This window comes from Coregonus clupeaformis, chromosome 19 (assembly GCF_020615455.1).
Source record: "Coregonus clupeaformis isolate EN_2021a chromosome 19, ASM2061545v1, whole genome shotgun sequence".
NCBI classification, from domain to species: Eukaryota; Metazoa; Chordata; class Actinopteri; order Salmoniformes; family Salmonidae; genus Coregonus; species Coregonus clupeaformis.
In genome coordinates, this window is record NC_059210.1 from 55715895 (window position 1) to 55730174 (window position 14280).

Consider the following 14280-nt stretch of genomic DNA (forward strand, 5'->3'; position numbering starts at 1 on the left):
AGAGACTTTTGTCCACTGATGTCACTCACTCACACCTCAGACTAGTGTCATGCTGTAATACAGTTTGAGCTGTAGGACGGTATTTGGGTCAAAGGTGAGAGAAAGAAATGTCAACAGAATTACATTTTTTCACTTTTGATACAAAAACCATACTACAGCTAAAACTCTATTACACTTTTGATGTTCCCCTTAGAGTGTTACATATGCAGTTTCAAGGTTTGTTGCAATACATAATTGTTAAAAATATGATTGTTATAAGATTGTTACATTTAGTCATTCGGTGCAACCATGAATGTAAAAAAAAAAGAAGTGTAAGACAAAACAGTACAGATAAAAAAAACTGGTAAAAACTGTGTGCAGGTAAGGTTAAAAGCCCAAAAGGGCTTAAATGAAAACCACACCACAAATATAAGTACAAAAATCAGTTAAACAATCAGTTAAACAAGGCATATTAATTAATATTGTACGTGATATACAATTAGTCTAAAATATTCAACATCTATGAGGTTAGAAGTTACACACACATTTTTTTTCACATTTCACTGGGCAACCCCTCATTTTGAATGACTGTTAACTACAACTTATGTTAGGGAAATGAAAACCATATGAAATTGAACAAAAACATTTCTGTTATCGGCTGAGCTTCTCTCTGGATTTTTTAGACAATAAAATAATGTCATTGTTTTTTAATAATAATAATAATAATATTATGCCATTTAGCAGATGCTTTTATCCAAAGTGACTTACAGTCATGTGCGCATACATTTTTACGTATGGGTGGTCCCGGGGATCGAACTCACTACCCTGGCGTTACAAGCGCCATGCTCTACCAATTGAGCTACATTAAAAACACTGGTTGTACGTATAACTTTTCTCACATAAACATGCTTTACAGGCGACTGCTTGTGCACCCATGTGAAAACTTGACTTTGACCTCAAGTGTGTATCTTAAGTATTCAAATAAAATGTAAGGTTGTCCAATAATTCACATTTTTTATTGTTTTTTAGCGGTTGGACCGAATGATGATTGAGGGTCTCTCACAGGCATCTTCATGATGTCACATCCTGTCACATGAGTATCATCATGTGATTTGATCCAAAATTGTGACTTTTGTCAGTTGCACCAAACGATAATCATGAAGGACATTTTTCCAGACAAAAGTATTTAAAACCTTTCTGCATAAACTATCTTACCCATATAGCAGTATAGTGGTATACACCCTTACAAAATCATGCCAGAATAATCTTTTGCCAGGTTTATTATGATTTAAGATGTTTTATTAACATTTATCTACATTACCTTTGCCTTCGGACGGTTGCTCCTAATCCCACATTTTTTTACTTCAGAGCACCAAAAGTAACACTTTTTTTTCTTCACATTTCACCATTAACTCTTTTAGGACTCATATAAAAGAGAAAGGGCAAAGTTACATTATGTAAAATTTGTAAACATGAAGTCTTGACTTTGGAAAATATTTCATTCAGCCACCAACATTTACACGTCATGCCATTGGCCCTTTTACATGTTTTACTGTGTAGGCTACTGTGAATCCACAATGTGAGGTTCTGTACACAATTTAGCCTACAGGCTAGTGTAATGTCACACATTAAGATTTTATTTGTAGATTAACATGAGGTGCATCTTGCTACCCTGCTGATAGGGAGCTGCTGTTTTGTTGCTGTTTGTGTCAAACTCTATGTGAGGTACTGTAGCGGTCACAGGGTCACTCTAAAGGGCGGATAGGGGTCATGCAGAGAGTAACTGTGTGGAATGTGCATGGAGTGTGTGTGTGTGTGTGTGTGCAAGCATACATGCCTGTGTTTGTGGGGGGGCTACGTACATGTGTGTGTCAGCAGAGGCAGAGGGGTTCAGGCCAGGGTCAGACGCTGCTGCGGACACGACCCCATTGTGGAGGGCAAATCCGGTGCTAAGCTAGGGAATAAGAAAAATGCCCTGAGCTCGGCACATGTGCATCCCTGAGTGAGCCAGGCTGCTCTCTCATCACACAGTGCAGGACAATCTGTGCCCTCCGAGCCCGGGGGGGCCAGCAGTTCATTCACTAGTTAGATTAGCTGCTTCACACGCTGTTGGCAGGAACCGCTGGGGTCGCACAGTCACTGTTTGTGTCCGCTTCACTTGTCATTCCAAGCATTCCAAAAATGTGAGTTCAGTTATTGTGAATCCAATTTTTGTAAAATATCAATATAATTAGTTTTGGATGTTTAAGATTATAAATAATGTAACCAAGTAACAAAGTCTAAAACGGGTCGGCAACAGGCGACCCCAAAGTTTTTGGCAAAAATATTTTCTTTATTTTGTATTATTTTAATTTTATTTAGGGGTCTAAAATGACTAAAATCACCAGGAATTCAGCAAAAAAAAAAAAAAAGGATTTAGGAAAAAAAAAAAAAAGACGTGATCGTGTCTCAATGTAATCATGGTATGAAATGATTGTTTTTGAAAATAACAATCTCTTTTTGGGCTTAGTTGTGGTCAATTTGCAGTGTACAAATTATTATAATTATGTTTCGGCCCCCCGACCATCCGCTTCGACAAAAATCAGCCCGCGGCTGAATCTAGTTGCCTGTTTGTGATATCTTTACTAGGCCTAATTGAATCAGCCTAGTAAAATGTCTCAGCCACTTCTCACGTGCACCTCTTTCATGTGCACCTGTTACCTGTTTGCTTCGTGACCTGGGGGGCCTTTGGCTCTTTGATGATCTGCTGATTAGCCTGTTGCCTTGCTGTGTGGGTCTCCTTTGCCTGTGTGGTGCATATTAATTAGAAGAAAGTCTATTTTTAATGTGCTGCAGCCACACAAGGGGTTTCATTTGTCTCTAACTGGATCTAATCAACTGGTTTAATATGGATCCCAAACAGATTCTAAAGATGTAAGATCTTAATTTGATCGCTCTTTTTTTTTTATCCTGTTGCTGCAGGATTATTTATATAGGCCTAATTAAGATCCTAAATTTGTATCTCGGAAAATCTAAGGAATGTAGTGAAGAAGTGTTTACAGTGAGGGAAAAAAGTATTTGATCCCCTGCTGATTTTGTATGTTTGCCCACTGACAAAGAAATTATCAGTCTATAATTTTAATGGTAGGTTTATTTGAACAGTGAGAGACAGAATAACAACAAAGAAATCCAGAAAAATGCATGTCAAAAATGTTATAAATTGATTTGCATTTTAATGAGGGAAATAAGTATTTGACCCCCTCTCAATCAGAAAGATTTCTGTCTCCCAGGTGTCTGTTATACAGGGAACGAGCTGAGATTAGGAGCACTCTCTTAAAGGAGTGCTCCTAATCTCAGCTTGTTACCTGTATAAAAGACACCTGTCCACAGAAGCAATCAATCAATCAGATTCCAAACTCTCCACCATGGCCAAGACCAAAGAGCTCTCCAAGGATGTCAGGGACAAGATTGTAGACCTACACAAGGCTGGAATGGGCTACAAGACCATCGCCAAGCAGCTTGGTGAGAAGGTGACAACAGTTGGTGCAATTATTCGCAAATGGAAGAAACACAAAAGAACTGTCAATCTCCCTCGGCCTAGGGCTCCATGCAAGATCTCAACTCAAGGAGTTAAATGATCATGAGAACGGTGAGGAATCAGCCCAGAACTACACGGGAGGATCTTGTCAATTATCTCAAGGCAGCTGGGACCATAGTCACCAAGAAAACAATTGGTAACACACTACGCCGTGGAACTCTGAAATCCTGCAGCGCCCGCAAGGTCCCCCTGCTCTAGAAAGCACATATACAGGCCCGTCTGAAGTTTGCCAATGAACATCTGAATGATTCAGAGGAGAACTGGGTGAAAGTGTTGTGGTCAGATGAGACCAAAATCCAGCTCTTTGGCATCAACTCAACTCGCCGTGTTTGGAGGAGGAGGAATGCTGCCTATGACCCCAAGAACACCATCCCCACCGTCAAACATGGAGGTGGAAACGTTATGCTTTGGGGGTGTTTTTCTGCTAAGGGGACAGGACAACTTCACTGCATCAAAAGGACGATGGACGGGGCCATGTACCGTCAAATCTTGGGTGAGAACCTCCTTCCCTCAGCCAGGGCATTGAAAATGGGTTGTGGATGGGTATTCCAGCATGACAATGACCCAAAACACACGGCCAAGGCAACAAAAGAGTGGCTCAAGAAGAAGCACATTAAGGTCCTGGAGTGGCCTAGCCAGTCTCCAGACCTTAATCCCATAGAAAATCTGTGTAGGGAGCTGAATGTTCGAGTTGCCAAACGTTAGCCTCAAAACCTTAATGACTTGGAGAAGATCTGCAAAGAGGAGTGGGACAAAATCCCTCCTGAGATGTGTGCAAACCTGGTGGCCAACTACAAGAAACGTCTGACCTCTGTGATTGCCAACAAGGGTTTTGCCACCAAGTACTAAGTAATGTTTTGCAGAGGGGTCAAATACTTATTTCCCTCATTAAAATGCAAATCAATTTTTAACATTTTTGACATGCGTTTTTCTGGATTTTTTTGTTGTTATTCTGTCTCTCACTGTTCAAATAAACCTACCATTAAAATTATAGACTGATCATGTCTTTGTCAGTGGGCAAATGTACAAAATCAGCAGGGGATCAAATACTTTTTTCCCTCACTGTATGTAGGTTTTGAGACAAAAGGATAGAAACTAAGTTAATAGTAGGTTCTGTGTATTTTACTGTTTGTAATTCAAAGAGGCTCTGGCCTGCCGCTAGTTGTTAACCAGCATTGTTTAAATTAATCCTGGCCCTGATGTAGAATGAGACACAGGGCTACAGTATTGGCCTTTCCCAAAGTGGGAGTGTTTGGTGGTGCACTGGCCCTGCCCTGATCCTGTGGTGGTGTTGAGCCAGTAATCATTGGCCTGTAATCCCCTGGATTTCATGGACAGCTCAGTCCTGATGCTTTGTGGGGAATATGGAATGAAACAACACCACCCATTACCACAGTGGTCACATACAGTTAATCAAAAATGTCACGGATTAAGAGTTTGTTTATTAGCTGTTTGTGTTTTGCCTATGGTCCATATTGGAATATAGGTGTAGGGGTAATGCTGCATAAGGACGTGCAGCAACGCTGTGCTTTCAAGTATAATGCTGTACAGTGTGTCATGACGTGGAGATTAAGTGTAAAAAAAAATGCTGCTACAGGCTTGAATACAGAAACAGCAGCATGTACAACTGACTGTACATTAAATTTACCTTCCATTTCTCAGTCTGTTTCCCTGAGCCCTGCTGTTCCTCCGGTGACTGAAGATGTGGTCAGTCAGGTACTGGAGGGTCCATGTCTGTCCCAAGACCATCTGTCTCTGCTAGGGCTGGGAATTTCCAGGGACCTCACAATACGATATTATCACGATACTTAGGTGCCGATACGATATGTATTACGATTACCACAATTCTCACAATTCTATATGTATTGCGATTCAATACTGGGATTTTATTGCGATTCGATGTTCCAAACATATTGCTCACCATATGTCTGCTGCAGAGAGACAAGAGAGAGCATGAGAAAATTAGTTTTGATCAGTCATGGAAATTAAAGTGCTGAAAACATGTTGGCTCACTATTTAAAACTACGTTTTGGTGCAAGTACAGCCAACTTTTTGATACTTGGAGTCAAATATCGATATAATATCGTCCAAACATAACTGTATAAAACATTTCCCCCATCACTAGTCTCTGCTCCTGTTGAAGCTCTGGCCAGGGCCCCACTGGTCACCCCATGTCTAGGACCCAGAGTCTGCACTTCTGTGTAGGGCAGGCTAGGAGCCACTTAGCAACTTTACTGAGGAGAGAGGAATGAAGAAGCCCTGGATAGATACTGTATGAGGGGCTATGGAGGACTGAAATCTATTCATCATTTATGGGGTAAATATAGGCTAACAGACACACACACGTGCAGGTGTGTACCCACATGCCCATACAGTGAGGGAAAAAAGGATTTGATCCCCTGCTGATTTTGTAAGTTTGCCCACTGACAAAGAAATGATCAGTCTATAATTTTAATGGTAGGTTTATTTGAACAGTGAGAGACAGAATAACAACAAAATAATCCAGAAAAACGCCTGTCAAAAATGTTATAAATTGATTTGCATTTTAATGAGGGAAATAAGTATTTGACCCCCTCTCAATCAGAAAGATTTCTGGCTCCCAGGTGTGTTTTATACAGGTAACGAGCTGAGATTAGGAACACACTCTTAAAGGGAGTGCTCCTAATCTCAATTTGTTACCTGTATAAAAGACACCTGTCCACAGAAGCAATCAATCAATCAGATTCCAAACTCTCCACCATGGCCAAGACCAAAGAGCTCTCCAAGGATGTCAGGGACAAGATTGTAGACCTACACAAGGCTGGAATGGGCTACAAAACCATCGCCAAGCAGCTTGGTGAGAAGGTGACAACAGATTATTCGCAAATGGAAGAAACACAAAAGAACTGTCAATCTCCCTCAATAAAACAATGGGTAACACACTACGCCGTGAAGGACTGAAATCCTGCAGCGCCCGCAAGGTCCCCCTGCTCAAGAAAGCACATATACAGGCCCGTCTTAAGTTTGCCAATGAACATCTGAATTATTCAGAGGAGAACTGGGTGAAAGTGTTGTGGTCAGATGAGACCAAAATCCAGCTCTTTGGCATCAACTCAACTCGCCGTGTTTGGAGGAGGAGGAATGCTGCCTATGACCCCAAGAACACCATCCCCACCGTCAAACATGGAGGTGAAAACATTATGCTTTGGGGGTGTTTTTCTGCTAAGGGGAAAGGACAACTTCACCGCATCAAAGGGACGATGGACGGGGCCGTGTACCGTCAAATCTTGGGTGAGAACCTCCTTCCCTCAGCCAGGGCATTGAAAATGGGTCGTGGATGGGTATTCCAGCATGACAATGACCCAAAACACACAGCCAAGGCAACAAAGGAGTGGCTCAAGAAGAAGCACATTAAAGGTCCTGGAGTGGCCTAGCCAGTCTCCAGACCTTAATCCCATAGAAAATCTGTGGAGGGAGCTGAAGGTTCGAGTTGCCAAACGTCAGCCTCGAAACCTTAATGACTTGGAGAAGATCTGCAAAGAGGAGTGGGACAAAATCCCTCCTGAGATGTGTGCAAACCTGGTGGCCAACTACAAGAAACGTCTGACCTCTATGATTGCCAACAAGGGTTTTGCCACCATGTACTAAGTCATGTTTTGCAGAGGGGTCAAATACTTATTTCCCTCATTAAAATGCAAATAAATTTATAACATTTTTGACATGCGTTTTTCTGGATTTTTTTGTTGTTATTCTGTCTCTCACTGTTCAAATAAACCTACCATTAAAATTATAGACTGATCATGTCTTTGTCAGTGGGCAAACGTACAAAATCAGCAGGGGATCAAATACTTTTTTCCCTCACTGTACATACTGTACACACACACACACACACACACAATGTACTAGCTGCAACCCAAACTAATTTGAATTTAGTAAGGCAATTCTATTAGCTGTTGTTTGAGTTATGACTCAGTGTAAATTATGTTAAACGATGGATAATCTTCAGGATACACCAGAACGTGTGTCCAGCCAAGTAAAGCCAGACTCTGAGGCTGCTGTACTGTAAATCCATACAGATTTATAACGCCCGTATCCAATGCTCTTAGGATTCACAACTCCTCTGCAGAAAATAGGATTGTGTGTGTGTGTGTGTGTTTGTTTGTGTGTGTGTACATGTTTTACTATACTTGTGATTACCAAAAGTCCTCACAAGAACAGTAAATCAACTACATTTCAGAAAAGTGAGGACATTTAGGAGTTAGGGGTTAAGGTTAGGGTTAAGGTGATGGTTAGGGTTAGGGTAAAGGTTAGGGGTTAGGGAAAATAGGTTTTTGAATGGGAATCAATTGTTGGTCCCCAAAAGGTATAGTAAGACATAGCTGTGTGTGTGTGTGTGTGTGTGTGTGTTTTTGAGGAATGAGAAGAGGAGATCAAATGTAAATATAATACAGCTGTGTAAATTGAAGTGGTGTTATTTTCTTCTTTCTTCTGGACATTTAGATTAACATCACAATGCTGAGCTTTTGCTGCTGAGGCTCAGCTTCCCACCTTCTAACCGATTTCCCAGATTTATGACATTACCAGGATTTCTCCCACCTAATATACAATACTCAAAAAAATAAAGGGAACACTTTAACAACACAATGTAACTCCAAGTCAATCACTCTTCTGTGAAATCAAACTGTCCACTTAGCAAGCAACACTGATTGACAATAAATTTCACATGCTGTTGTGCAAATGGAATAGACAACAGGTGGAAATTATACGCAATTAGCAAGACACCCCCAATAAAGGACTGGTTTTGCAGGTGGTGACCACAGACCACTTCTCAGTTCCTATGCTTCCTGGCTGATGTTTTCGTCACTTTTGAATGCTGGCGGTGCTTTCACTCTAGTGGTAGCATGAGACGGAGTCTACAACCCACACAAGTGGCTCAGGTAGTGCAGCTCATCCAGGATGGCACATCAATGCGAGCTGTGGCAAGGTTTGCTGTGTCTGTCAGCGTAGTGTCCAGAGCATGGAGGTGCTACCAGGAGACAGGCCAGTACATCAGGAGACGTGGAGGAGGACGTAGGAGGGCAACAACCCAGCAGCAGGACTGCTACCTCCGCCTTTGTGCAAGGAGGAGCAGGAGGAGCACTGCCAGAGCCCTGCAAAATGACCTCCAGCAGGCCACAAATGTGCATGTGTCTGCTCAAACGGTCAGAAACAGACTCCATGAGGGTGGTATGAGGGCCCGACGTCCACAGGTGGGGGTTGTGCTTACAGCCCAACACCGTGCAGGACGTTTGGCATTTGCCAGAGAACACCAAGATTTGCAAATTCGCCACTGGCGCCCTGTGCTCTTCACAGATGAAAGCAGGTTCACACTGAGCACATGTGACAGACTTGACAGAGTCTGGAGACGCCGTGGAGAACGTTCTGCTGCCTGCAATATCCTCCAGCATGACCGGTTTGGCGGTGGGTCAGTCATGGTGTGGGGTGGCATTTCTTTGGGGGGCCGCACAGCCCTCCATGTGCTCGCCAGAGGTAGCCTGACATCCATTAGGTACCGAGATGAGATCCTCAGACCCCTTGTGAGACCATATGCTGGTGCGATTGGCCCTGGGTTCCTCCTAATGCAAGACAATGCTAGACCTCATGTGGCTGGAGTGTGTCAGCAGTTCCTGCAAGAGGAAGGCATTGATGCTATGGACTGGCCCGCCCTTTCCCCAGACCTGAATCCAATTGAGCACATCTGGGACATCATGTCTCGCTCAATCCACCAACGCCACGTTGCACCACAGACTATCCAGGAGCATGCCCAGGCGTTGTAGGGAAGTCATACACGCACGTGGAGGCCACACACACTACTGAGCCTCATTTTGACTTGTTTTAAGGACATTACATCAAAGTTGGATCAGCCTGTAGTGTGGTTTTCCACTTTAACTTTGAGGGTGACTCCAAATCCAGACCTCCATGGGTTGATAAATTTGATTTCCATTGATAATTTTTGTGTGATTTTGTTGTCAGCACATTCAACTATGTAAAGAAAAAAGTATTTAATAAGATGATTTCATTCATTCAGATCTAGGATGTGTTATTTTAGTGTTCCCTTTATTTTTTTGAGCAGTGTATAATCTGATCCACCACAGTATGTTCAGATCTCTATGGCTGCTGCCTACATTCTCTGTGATTGGCCCAAAATAATGATCTTGCAGAGAGTGAGAGTGCTGACTCTTTGCTTACTACTCAGGAGGGCCAATTTGTTTCACAGAGTGTCAGAGTCTGATCCCGTCTCTGAACTGAACTCTAGACTGCCTCATCATCATCACATCAGAGGAGATAGTGTGTGTGTGTGTGTGTGTGTGTGTGTGTGTGTGTGTGTGTGTGTGTGTGTTCCTAATTACATTTGGTGCATTAAAGAGAGGCGAGAGGCTAGGGATCTGGACTGGACTTATAGATCCAGCAGAGCAAAGTTATTATTACTGCATCCAGAGGGTTCAGAACATACAGCAAAGTTCCACTAATTCACATACTACGAGTGCTGATACATGCCAGACTGTTTTAGTTCATGTTTCGACACATAGACATTCATACTGTAACTATTATAATTACATCATATTGTAACTACCCAGTATAGACAGGTTGGCAGCCAATGATCTTTACAGTGGGGAAAAAAAGTATTTAGTCAGCCACCAATTGTGCAAGTTCTCCCACTTAAAAAGATGAGAGAGGCCTGTAATTTACATCATAGGTACACGTCAACTATGATAGACAAATTGAGAAGAAAAAAAATCCAGAAACTCACATTGTAGGATTTTTAATGAATTTATTTGCAAATTATGGTGGAAAATAAGTATTTGGTCACCTACAAACAAGCAAGATTTCTGGCTCTCACAGACCTGTAACTTCTTCTTTAAGAGGCTCCTCTGTCCTCCACTCGTTACCTGTATTAATGGCACCTGTTTGAACTTGTTATCAGTATAAAAGACACCTGTCCACAACCTCAAACAGTCACACTCCAAACTCCACTATGGCCAAGACCAAAGAGCTGTCAAAGGACACCAGAAACAAAATTGTAGACCTGCACCAGGCTGGGAAGACTGAATATGCAATAGTTAAGCAGCTTGGTTTGAAGAAATCAATTGTGGGAGCAATTATTAGGAAATGGAAGACATACAAGACCACTGATAATCTCCCTCGATCTGGGGCTCCACGCAAGATCTCACCCCGTGGGGTCAAAATGATCACAAGAACGGTGAGCAAAAATCCCAGAACCACACGGGGGGAACTAGTGAATGACCTGCAGAGAGCTGGGACCAAAGTAACAAAGCCTACCATCAGTAACACACTACGCCGCCAGGGACTCAAATCCTGCAGTGCCAGACGTGTCCCCCTGCTTAAGCCAGTACATGTCCAGGCCCGTCTGAAGTTTGCTAGAGTGCATTTGGATGATCCAGAAGAGGATTGGGAGAATGTCATATGGTCAGATGAAACCAAAATATAACTTTTTGGTAAAAACTCAACTCGTCGTGTTTGGAGGACAAAGAATGCTGAGTTGCATCCAAAGAACACCATACCTACTGTGAAGCATGGGGGTGGAAACATCATGCTTTGGGGCTGTTTTTTCTGCAAAGGGACCAGGACGACTGATCCGTGTAAAGGAAAGAATGAATGGGGCCATGTATCGTGAGATTTTGAGTGAAAACCTCCTTCCATCAGCAAGGGCATTGAAGATTAAACGTGGCTGGGTCTTTCAGCATGACAATGATCCCAAACACACCGCCCGGGCAACGAAGGAGTGGCTTCGTAAGAAGCATTTCAAGGTCCTGGAGTGGCCTAGCCAGTCTCCAGATCTCAACCCCATAGAAAATCTTGGGAGGGAGTTGAAAGTCTGTGTTGCCCAGCGACAGCCCCAAAACATCACTGCTCTAGAGGAGATCTGCATGGAGGAATGGGCCAAAATACCAGCAACAGTGTGTGAAAACCTTGTGAAGACTTACAGAAAACGTTTGACCTGTGTCATTGCCAACAAAGGGTATATAACAAAGTATTGAGAAACGTTTGTTATTGACCAAATACTTATTTTCCACCATAATTTGCAAATAAATTCATAAAAGATCCTACAATGTGATTTTCTGGAGAAAAAAAATCTCATTTTGTCTGTCATAGTTGACGTGTACCTATGATGAAAATGACAGGCCTCTCTCATCTTTTTAAGTGGGAGAACTTGCACAATTGGTGGCTGACTAAATACTTTTTTTCCCCACTGTACATAGTCAGTGCAAACTATTATATGTTATATAAACATGCATTGTGAATGTATATACAGTATATTATACAGTGCCTTCAGAAAGTATTCACACCCCTTGACTCTTTCCACATTTTGTTGTGTTACAGCCTGAATTTTAAATGGATTACATTTAGATTTTGTGTCACTGGCCTACACACAATAGCACATATTGTCAAAGTGGAATTATGTTTTTAGCAATTTTTATAAATTAAATAAAAAAACTGAAATGTCTTGATTCAATAAGTATTCAACCCCTTTGTTATGGCCAGCGGTGAAAGTAAGGCGGTACGGTCCGTTACCGCGTCTCGGCAAAATAATTTGTGGGGGTACGCCGTACCAGTAAAACATGACCCTATCACAAAAATTAAAACAAAGTGTCATGAAAACTGTAGGATATTAGACAACTTTTTATCATTACCGCATGTCAGAGGCATGAAGAATGTACGAAAACGGGTGGTATAGCCTATGCTCCAAAATGTGATGTGGTTCGATGAGAACACTAAGCTTCCCCTAAAGTAAATTTAATGAAATTACCAAAATTATATAACCTAATTAGCCTACTCCTGTCTATACAGAAATAAATCAAATCATAAAAAATAAGCTACTACACCAGAAAGCATGATTTGGCCACAGAGGATCATTAACGTATTGGAAAAGGTTTTACTGTGGATTATTTTTAATCGCATTGCCTAAAGTCGGAAGGGCCCGCAATTTGGGCAGCGTGCACAGCAAATACCAAATACAGGATTGTTGAGTTGCGACTATCAGTGAAAAGTATTGAGGCCCAGCCAGGCGTATCACAATATTTAAAAATACAATCCCTGGAAAACATAGTTTGGAAAGTAAATGGCTATTGCTGTAAAGAGAAGACAATGAAAAAACTCTAATCTGTCTTTTAGTTATCAAAATTCTCAACTTAATTGAGCGAACAGTAGGCCTATAGCCTATATTAGGATATTGGCACCAGCGGAGAGCATCGGCCATATCCCCGGTGGATGCGCATATTTACTATTTTATCATTGTTGGGTCAGTGCCACTTGAAAGTTTGTTTTTGGACAATAATTTCCTCCTCCAGGTTAGATGGACGTCATATTGTATTTGTATCTCCCCTTCTCGTAGGCCTATTATATGGATCAGACAATGTTACATTTACATTTTTAGTCATTTAGCAGACGCTCTTATCCAGAGCGACTTACAGGAGCAATTAGGGTTAAGTGCCTTGCTCAAGGGCACATCGACAGATTTTTCACCTAGTCGGCTCTGGGATTAGAACCAGCAACCTTTCGGTTACTGGTACAACGCTCTTAACCATTAAGCTACCTGCCGCCCCATGTTGTTTTTATTGATCTGTTTGTCAAAAGTGCCCTCTTTGGCCTCATGGGTGGAATGTTATTAACATTTTTCATAATTTCATAATTAATAAAGATATTATTATTTTTTACAACGAAAGTCCGGTGTTTCTATGTCAAACAGTTTTGTTATATTTCAGTCTTCTGTGATGTACAGTGGGGAGAACAAGTATTTGATACACTGCCGATTTTGCAGGTGTTCCTACTTACAAAGAGGTCTGTAATTTTTATCATAGGTACACTTCAACTGTGAGAGACGGAATCTAAAACAAAAATCCAGAAAATCACATTGTATGATTTTAAAGTAATTAATTAGCATTTTATTTCATGACATAAGTATTTGATTAATCAGAAAAGCAGAACATAATATTTGGTACAGAAACCTTTGTTTGCAATTACAGAGATCATACGTTTCCTGTAGGTCTTGACCAGGTTCGCACACACTGCAGCAGGGATTTTGGCCCACTCCTCCATACCTTCTCCAGATCCTTCAGGTTTCGGGGCTGTCGCTGGGCAATACGGACTTTCAGCTCCATCCAAAGATTTTCTATTGGGTTCAGGTCTGGAGACTGGCTAGGTCACTCCAGGACCTTGAGATGCTTCTTACGGAGCCACTCCTTAGTTGCCCTGGCTGTGTGTTTCGGGTCGTTGTCATGCTGGAAGACCCAGCCACGACCCATCTTCAATGCTCTTACTGAGGGAAGGAGGTTGTTGGCCAAGATCTCGCGATACATGGCCCCATCCATCCTCCCCTCAATACGGTGCAGTCGTCCTGTCCCCTTTGCAGAAAAGCATCCCCAAAGAATGATGTTTCCACCTCCATGGTTCACGATTGGGATGGTGTTCTTGGGGTTTTACTCATTCTTCTTCTACCTCCAAACACTGCGAGTGGAATTTAGACCAAAAAGCTATATTTTTGTCTCATCAGACGACATGACCTTCTCCAAATTCCTACCCTGGATCATCCAGATGGTCATTAGCAAACTTCAGACGGGCATGGACATGCGCTGGCTTGAGCAGGGGGACCTTGCGTGCGCTGCAGGATTTTAATCCATGACGGCGTAGTGTGTTACTAATGGTTTTCTTTGAGACTGTGATATATTTCTGTATTTCATTTTCAA

General features: G+C 42.0%; 1 protein-coding gene across 5 annotated transcripts in view; it reads left to right on the plus strand.

Annotated features, from left to right (window-relative positions):
- The window catches only part of LOC121532292 (protein bicaudal D homolog 1-like), a 105844-nt gene that overhangs the window by 76146 nt on the left and 15418 nt on the right, over positions 1 to 14280 (plus strand). The window lies entirely within an intron of this gene.